We start from the raw sequence: 9699 nt of genomic DNA, 5'->3' as shown, positions 1-9699 counted from the left end.
GGATGGTGGAGACTTGATAAGGTTATTGAACCGTCACTTCAACTAGTGTGTAGCAGGGCACAGGAAGTTGTTCCTGTGGCACCTACACCAATTGAAGTGGAAGCTTATGATAGTGATCATGAAACTTCGGAATCAAGTCACTACCAAACCTCGTAGGACGACGAGGATGCGTACTACTTCAGAGTAGTACGTGATCCTGTCTTGGAAGTCATGTTGTTGGACAACGATGAACCTATGTGCTATGGAGAAGCGATGGTGGGCCCATATTCTGACAAATGGTTAGAAGCCATGAAAGCCGAGATAAATGGAACTTTGAGAAGAAGACGGACGTGGACGGTAATGTTACCGTCTATGAAGCTCGACTTGTGGCAAGGAGTATTTCCACAAGTTCAAGGAGTTGACTACGATGAGATTTTCTCATCCGTAGCGATGCTTAAGTCCGTCGGAATCATGTTAGCATTAGCTGCATTTATGAAATCTGGCAGATGGATGTCAAAACAAGTTTCCTTACCAGTTTTCATAAGGAAAGGTTGTATGTGATACAATCAGAAAGGTTTTGTCGATCCTAAGGATGCTAAAAGGTATGCTGGCTCCAGCGATCCTTCCATGGACTAGAGCAAGCATCTCGGAGTCAGAATATACGCTTTGATGGAGTGATCAAAGTTTTTGGGTTTATACAAAGTTTGTTAGAAACTTGTATTTACAATAAAGTGAGTGGGAGCGCTACAACATTTCTGATAAGTATATGTGAATGACATATTGTTGATCCGAAATGATGTAAAATTTCTGGAAAGCATAAAGGGTTGTTTGAAAGGAGTTTTTCAAAGGAAGACCTGGATAAAGCTGCTTACATATTGGGCATCAAGATCTATAGAGATAGATCAAGACGCCTGATGATACTTTCAAAGAACGCACACCTTGACATGATTTTGAAAGAGTTCAAAATAGATCAGCAAAGAAGGAGTTCTTGGCTGTGTTACAAGGTGTGAGTATTGAGTAAGACTCAAGACCTGACCACAACAGAAGAGAGAGAAAGGACGAAGGTCGTCCCCTATGCTTTAGACGTAGGCTCTACAGTATGCTATGCTGTGTACCGCACATGAAGTGTGCCTTGCCATGAGTTGGTCAAGAGGGTACAATAGTGATCCGGGAATGGATCACATGACAGCGGTCGAACTTATCCTTAGTATCTAGTGGACTAAGGAATTTTCTCGATTATGGAGGTGAAAAGGAGTTCGTCGTAAAGGGTTACGTCGATGCGAACTTTGACACTAATCCGGATAACTCTGAGTAGTAAACCGGATTCGTATAGTAGAGCAATTATTTGAAATGGCTCCAAATAGCGCGTGGTAGCATCCACAAGATGACATAGATATTCGTAAAGCACACACGGATCTGAAAGGTTCAGACCCGTTGACTAATAACCTCTCTCACAAGCATAACATGATCAAACCAGAACACATTGAGTGTTAATCACATAGTGATGTGAACTAGATTGTTGACTCTAGTAAACTCTTTGGATGTTGGTCACATGGTGATGTGACCTATGAGTGTTAATCACATGGTGATGTGAACTAGATTATTGACTCTAGTGCAAGTGGGAGACTGTTGGAAATATGCCCTAGAGGCAATAATAAATAGGTTATTATTATATTTCCTTGTTCATGATAATCGTTTATTATCCATGCTAGAATTGTATTGATAGGAAACTCAGATACATGTGTGGATACATAGACAACACCATGTCCCTAGTAAGCCTCTAGTTGACTAGCTCGTTGATCAATAGATGGTTACGGTTTCCTGACCATGGACATTGGATGTCGTTGATAACGGGATCACATCATTAGGAGAATGATGTGATGGACAAGACCCAATCCTAAGCCTAGCACAAGATCGTGTAGTTCGTTTGCTCAGAGCTTTTCTAATGTCAAGTATCAGTTCCTTAGACCATGAGATTGTGCAACTCCCAGATACCGTAGGAATGCTTTGGGTGTACCAAACGTCACAACGTAACTGGGTGGCTATAAAGGTGCACTACAGGTATCTCCGAAAGTGTCTGTTGGGTTGGCACGAATCGAGACTGGGATTTGTCACTCCGTGTAAAGGGAGAGGTATCTCTGGGCCCACTCGGTAGGACATCATCATAATGTGCACAATGTGACCAAGGAGTTGATCACGGGATGATGTGTTACGGAACGAGTAAAGAGACTTGCCGGTAACGAGATTGAACAAGGTGTCGGGATACCGACGATCGAATCTCGGGCAAGTACTATACCGGTAGACAAAGGGAATTGTATACGGGATTGATTGAATCCTCGACATCGTGGTTCATCCGATGAGATCATCGTGGAACATGTCGGAGCCAACATGGGTATCCAGATCCCGCTGTTGGTTATTGGCCGGAGAACATCTCGGTCATGTCTGCATGGTTCCCGAACCCGTAAGGTCTACACACTTAAGGTTCGGTGACGCTAGGGTTATAGAGATATTAGTATGCGGTAACCCGAAAGTTTTTCGGAGTCCCGGATGAGATCCCGGACGTCACGGGGAGTTCCGGAATGGTCCGGAGGTAAATTTTTGTATATGGGAAGTCTTATTTTGGTCGCCGGAAAAGTTTCGCACTTTATCGGTATTGTACCGGGAGTGCCGAAAGGGGTCCGGGGGTCCACCAAGGGGGTCCACCAGCCCCGGGGGGCCACATGGGCTGTAGGGGGTGCGCCTTGGCCTATATGGGCCAAGGGCACCAGCCCCAAGAGGCCCATGCGCCAAGAGATAAGGAAAGGGGAGAGTCCTAAAGGGGGAAGGCACCTCCGAGGTGCCTTGGGGGGGAAGGACTCCTCCCTGGCCGCACCCTTCCTTGGAGGAAGGGCCAAGGCTGCGCCCCCCCTCTCCCTTGGCCCTATATATAGTGGGGGGAGGGAGGGCAGCAAGATCCTAGCCCCTGGCGCCTCCCTCTCCCTCCCGTTAGTGCTTGGCGAAGCCCTACCGGGATCCCCGCTACTTCCACCACCACGCCGTCGTGCTGCTGGATCTCCATCAACCTCTCCTCCCGCCTTGCTGGATCAAGAAGGAGGAGACGTCGCTGCTCCGTACGTGTGTTGAACGCGGAGGTGCCGTCCGTTCGGCGCTAGGATCATCGGTGATTTGGATCACGACGAGTACGACTCCATCAACCCCGTTCTCTTGAACGCTTCCGCTCGCGATCTACAAGGGTATGTAGATGCACTCCTTCCCTCTCGTGGCTAGTAAACTCCATAGATTGATCTTGGTGATGCATAGAAAATTTTGAATTTCTGCTACGTTACCCAACAGTTAAATAGGGCACCATCTAAATCTGTTGAGACGACACCATATGAACTTTGGTTTGGCAAGAAACCCAAGTTGTCGTTTCTTAAAGTTTGGGGCTGCGATGCTTATGTGAAAAAGCTTCAACCTGATAAGCTCGAACCCAAATCGGAGAAATGTGTCTTCATAGGATACCCAAAGGAGACTGTTGGGTACACCTTCTATCACAGATCCGAAGACAAGATATTCGTTGTTAAGAATGGATCCTTTCTAGAGAAGGAGTTTCTCTCGAAAGAAGTGAGTGGGAGGAAAGTATAACTTGATGAGGTAACTGTACCTTCTCCCGAGTTGGAAAGTAGTACATCACAGAAGTCAGTTCCAGTGATTCCTACACCAACTAGTGAGGAAGCTAATGACGATGATCATGAAACTTCTGATCAAGTTACTACCGAACCTCGTAAGTTAACCAGAGTAAGATCCGCACCAGAGTGGTACGGTAATCCTGTTCTGGAGGTCATGTTACTTGACCATGACGAACCTACGAACTATGAGGAAGCGATGATGAGCCCAGATTCCGCAAAATGGCTTGAGGTTATGAAATCTGAGATGGGATCCATGTATGAGAACAAAGTGTGGGCTTTGGTTGACTTGCCCGATGATCAGCAAGCCATAGAGAATAAATGGATCTTCAAGAAGAAGACTGACGCTGACGGTAATATTACTGTCTACAAAGCTCGACTTGTTGCGAAAGGTTTTCGACAAGTTCAAGGAGTTGACTACGATGAGACCTTCTCACCCATAGCGATGCTTAAGTCCGTCCGAATCATGTTAGCAATTGCCGCATTTTATGATTATGAAATTGGGAAAATGGATGTCAAAACTGCATTACTTAATGGATATCTTAAAGAAGAGTTGTATATGATGCAACCAGAAGGTTTTGTCGATCCAAAAGGTGCTAACAAAGTGTGTAAGCTCCAGCGATCCATTTCTGGACTGGTGCAAGCATCTCGGAGTTGGAATATACGCTTTGATAGTGTGATCAAAGCATATGGTTTTATACAGACTTTTGTAGAAGCCGGTATTTACAAGAAAGTGAGTGGGAGCTCTGTAGCATTTCTGATATTATATGTGGATGACATATTGTTGATCGGAAATGATACTAAATTTCTGAATAGCATAAAAGGATAGTTGAATAAGAATTTTTCAATGAAAGACCTCGGTGAAGCTGCTTATATATTAGGCATCAAGATCTATAGAGATAGATCAAGACGCATAATTGGACTTTCACAAAGCACATACCTTGATAAAGTTTTGAAGAAGTTCAAAATGGATCAAACAAAGAAAGGGTTCTTGACTGTGTTACAAGGTGTGAAGTTGAGTCAGACTCAATGCCCGACCACTGCCGAAGATAGAGAGAAAATGAAAGTCATTCCCTATGCTTCAGCCATAGGTTCTATCATGTATGCAATGCTGTGTACCAGAACTGATGTGTGCCTTGCTATTAGTTTAGTAGGGAGGTACCAAAGTAATCCAGGAGTGGATCACTGGACAGCGGTCAAGAACATCCTGAAATACATGAAAAGGACTAAGGATATGTTTCTCGTTTATGGAGGTGACAAAGAGCTCATCGTAAACGGTTACGTCGATGCAAGCTTTGATACTGATCCGGATGACTCTAAGTCACAAACCGGATATGTATTTTTATTGAATGGTGGAGCTGTCAGTTGGTGCAGTTCCAAGTAGAGCGTCGTGGCGGGATCTACGTGTGAAGCGGAGTACATAGCTGCTTTGGAAGCAGCAAATGAAGGAGTCTGCATGAAGGAGTTCATATCCGATCTAGGTGTCATACCTAGTGCATCGGGTCCAATGAAAATCTTTTGCGACAATACTGGTGCAATTGCCTTGGCAAAGGAATCCAGATTTCACAAGAGAACCAAGCACATCAAGAGACGCTTCAATTACATCCGCGATCAAGTCAAGAAGGGAGACATGGAGATTTGCAAGATACATACGGATCTGGATGTTGCAGACCCGTTGACTAAGCCTCTCTTACGTGCAAAACATGATCAGCACCAAGACTCCATGGGTGTTAGAATCATTACTATGTAATCTAGATTATTGACTCTAGTGCAAGGGGGAGACTGAACGAAATATGCCCTAGAGGCAATAATAAAGTTGTTATTTATATTTCCTTATATCATGATAAATGTTTATTATTCATGCTAGAACTATATTAACCGGAAACTTAGTACATGTGTGAATACATAGACAAAACATAGTGTCACTTGTATGCCTCTACTTGACTAGCTCGTTAATCAAAGATGGTTAAGTTTCCTAGCCATAGACATGAGTTGTCATTTGATGAACGGGATCACATCATTAGAGAATGATGTGATTGACTTGACCCATCCGTTAGCTTAGCACGATGATCGTTTAATTTGTTGCTATTGCTTTCTTCATAACTTATACATGTTCCTATGACTATGAGATTATGCAACTCCCGAATACCGGAGGAACACTTAGTGTGCTATCAAACGTCACAACGTAACTGGGTGATTATAAAGATGCTCTAAAGGTGTCTCCGATGGTGTTTGTTGAGTTGACATAGATCGAGATTAGGATTTGTCACTCCGATTGTCGGAGAGGTATCTCTGGGCCCACTCGGTAATGCTCATCACTATAAGCCTTGCAAGCAATGTGACTAATGAGTTAGTTACGGGATGATGCATTACAGAACGAGTAAAGATATTTCCGGTAACGAGATTGAACTAGGTATTGAGATACCGACGAACGAATCTCGGGCAGTAACATATCGATGACAAAGGAAACAATATATGTTGTTATGCGGTTTGACCGATAAAGATCTTCGTAGAATATGTAGGAACCAATATGAGCATCTATGTTCCGCTATTGGTTATTGACCGGAGATGAGTCTCGGTCATGTCTACATAGTTCTCGAACCCGTAGGGTCCGCACGCTTAACGTTCGATGACGGTCGGTATTATGAGTTTATGTGTTTTGATGTACCGAAGGTTGTTCGCAGTCCCGGATGTGATCACGGACATGACGAGGAGTCTAGAAATGGTCGAGACATAAAGATCGATATATTGGAAGGCTATGTTGGGACATCGGAATGGTTCTGGGTGAGTTCGGGCATTTACCGGAGTACCGGGGGGGTTACCTGAACCCCCCGGGGAGTTAATGATCCTTAATGGGCCATGGTGGAAGAGAGGAGAAGGCGGCCAAGGTGGGCCCCCAAGCCCAATCCGAATTGGGAGGGGGGCCGGCCCCCCTTTCCTTCTCTCTCTCTCCCTCTTCCTTCTTCTCCTACTCCAACTAGGGAAGGGGGGAAACCTACTGCTACTGGGAGTAGGACTCCCCCTCCTTTGGGCGCGCCATGAGAGGACCGGCCCTCCCCTCATCCACTCCTCTATATATGGGGGAGGGGGCACCCAATAGACACACAAGTTGATTGTTTAGCCGTGTGCGGTACCCCCCTCCACAGATTTCCACCTCGGTCATATCGTTGTAGTGATTAGGCGAAGCCCTGCGTCGGTAACTTCGTCATCACCGTCATCACGCCGTCGTGCTGACGAAACTCTCCCTCGACCTCAACTGGATCTAGAGTTCGTGGGACGTCACCGAGCTGAACGTGTGCAGATCGCGGAGGTGCCGTACCTTCGGTGGTAGGATCGGTCGTATCGTGATGACGTACGACTACATCAACCGCGTTATCATAACGCTTCCGCTTTCGGTCTACGAGGGTACGTGGACAACACTCTCCCCTCTCATTGCTATGCATCACCTATATAGATCTTGCGTGATCGTCGAATTTTTTTGAAATTACTGCGTTCCCCAACAGTGGCATCCGAGCCAGGTCTATGAGTAGATGTTATATGCACGAGTAGAACACAAAGAGTTGTGGGCGATAATAGTCATACTTCTTACCAGCATGTCATACTTTGATTCGACGGTATTGTTGGATGAAGCGGCTCAGACCGACATTACGCGTACGCTTACGCGAAACTGGTTCTATCGACGTGCTTCGCAAACAGGTGGCTAGTGGATGTCTGTTTCTCCAACTTTAGTTGAATTGAGTGTGACTATGCCCGGTCCTTGTTGAAGGTTAAAACAGAAAACTTGACGAAAAATTGTTGTGGTTTTGATGCGTCGGTAAGAACGGTTCTTGCTAAGCCCGTAGCAGCCACGTAAAACTTGCAAAAACAAAGTAGAGGACGTCTAACTTGTTTTTGCAGGGCATGTTGTGATGTGATATGGTCAAGACGTGATTATAAATTGTTGTATGAGATGATCATGTTTTGTAACACAGTTATCGGCAAATGGAAGGAGCCACATGGTTGTCGCTTTATTGTATGAAATATTATCGCCATGTAATTGCTTTACTTTATCACTAAGCGGTAGCGATAGTCGTAGAAGCAATAGTTGGCGAGACGACAACGATGCTTCGATGGAGATCAAGGTGTCAATCCGGTGACGATGGTGATCATGATGGTGCTTTGGAGATGGAGATCAAAGGCACAAGATGATGATGGCCATATCATATCACTTATATTGATTGCATGTGATGTTTATCCTTTATGCATCTTATTTTGCTTAGTTCGGCGGTAGCATTATAAGATGATCTCTCACTAAATTTCAAGGTATATCGTAGGAAAATTTTGAAATTACTGCGTTCCCAACAGCCACTTCGCTCCACTACCCTCCACTCCCTCCGCCACCCAAGCTCCCGGGAGGATAGCGCCCGACCGACAGCAGAATCTGTCCGGCCCGACTCCATAGCATCGGCTCGACGGGCGCTCGAATCCTCTGGGGCTAGATCATTGCGGTCTTAGAAACCGGAAGATCTATCCTTCCCCATCACAGTCGAGCGGACTATGAGTCCCACCGGGACCGGTGTGCCCGCTGTGGGAAGGATCTCTCCTTCCCCATCACCGTCGGGAGGACTATGAGTCGCACACCGGGACCGGTGTGCCCACTATGGGAAGGAGAGGATAAGGCCCGCCAAGGCCCGTCTCGCTGCAGACATGGCAGCGCGGGCAGGCGTAGAGGAGGAAATCATTTGCGTCCGCATTGTAAAGAAGAGGCAGCGGAGGAACACACGCGCCCTTGCCCGAGAGCATAATCGGGCGGTCCAGGCCATGACCGGGCTGGCACCGAAGGAGGACAGCTCTGGCGACAAGCAGATCCGGCTCGATCCCTACTACGTCTTTGATCCGTACTTTCACGACAAGGACGGCAAAGGCAAGGCAGTCGTGGATGATCTCCACCATAGCCAAACATGTCAATTTTTGGTAGTCCGATGGCATGTTAGTAGTGATGTAGCAGTCAGACGATGTGTGTAGTGCATCGACGTAGTTGCATGAGCTTGTATGAATTGAAGATATCATAATTGAGGTGTCCGGTTGTGAGATGAAAAATTTAAGGTTTTGACCGGTCAATGCGCAGACGTGCAGGGCTTGGACTTGTCGTGTCCGGCTGTAGATAGATCCACTTCCGCCTCCACCACCCTCTTCCCCCTTGGGGCCGCCGGCCGCCGTCACCCGTCTGCCGCTTCCCTTCCCTAAACCCGTCCTCAGGTATGGATCTTCCCGACGGAATCGAATATGTCCATGCGATTGGATAACCCCCTTTGCTCCACCTGAATACGCTCGTAATTATCCCTAGTTGTTCCGCGCTTTGCAACGATTGTTGGAACTGAGGACACCTGCGAGGGGTAGATCGCTATCACGCGGAGGAAGAGAGGTAGACGAAGACACGAGAGGTTTTTGTGTTGTGCACAGTTCTACAACTTTTTTCATTGATCTTCAGCTTATTTGTACATCGACTAAGAAATGAAAAACCCTCCACGCCGCCGAGCCTACCGGACGTGCCATCCCACGTCGCCCGTTGTGCGCGAGGTGAGTGCGGGCCGAGTCCTACGCTGCATGCCATCCCATGAGCTCACAATGGCCGCACTAATCTAGCTAGCTACTAACTGAAAACGAAAACAGCTTCTGCGTGTACATGCACATGAGGCAGAGCCGGTTATTCAGCTAACTGAAAAAGAAAACTATCCTAACAGACAAAGGATCACAAGCTCAACAATTCACCCCCTAATCCTTGTGCTCAGGGATCACCTTAACAACGCCGAGCTTCTGTCGCAGCTCAATGAACTTGATTCTGCCCAGCGCCTTGGTGAGAACATCGGCAAGCTGTCCGTCAGTGCCAACATGGTCGACATCCACCTTGCCATCTTCAATGCATTCACGAATAAAATGATATCGTATGTCAATGTGCTTACTTCTTTCGTGATGCACTGGGTTCTTGCTGAGCTCGATCGCCGACTTGTTGTCGACGGCTTAGCCATTGTTGGCGCGTCGCCGGTGAGCTCGCCAAGGAGCCTGCACAGCCACA

This window comes from Triticum aestivum, chromosome 5D, assembly GCF_018294505.1.
Source record: "Triticum aestivum cultivar Chinese Spring chromosome 5D, IWGSC CS RefSeq v2.1, whole genome shotgun sequence".
NCBI classification, from domain to species: domain Eukaryota; kingdom Viridiplantae; phylum Streptophyta; class Magnoliopsida; order Poales; family Poaceae; genus Triticum; species Triticum aestivum.
Note: the sequence above shows the minus strand (reverse complement) of the source record.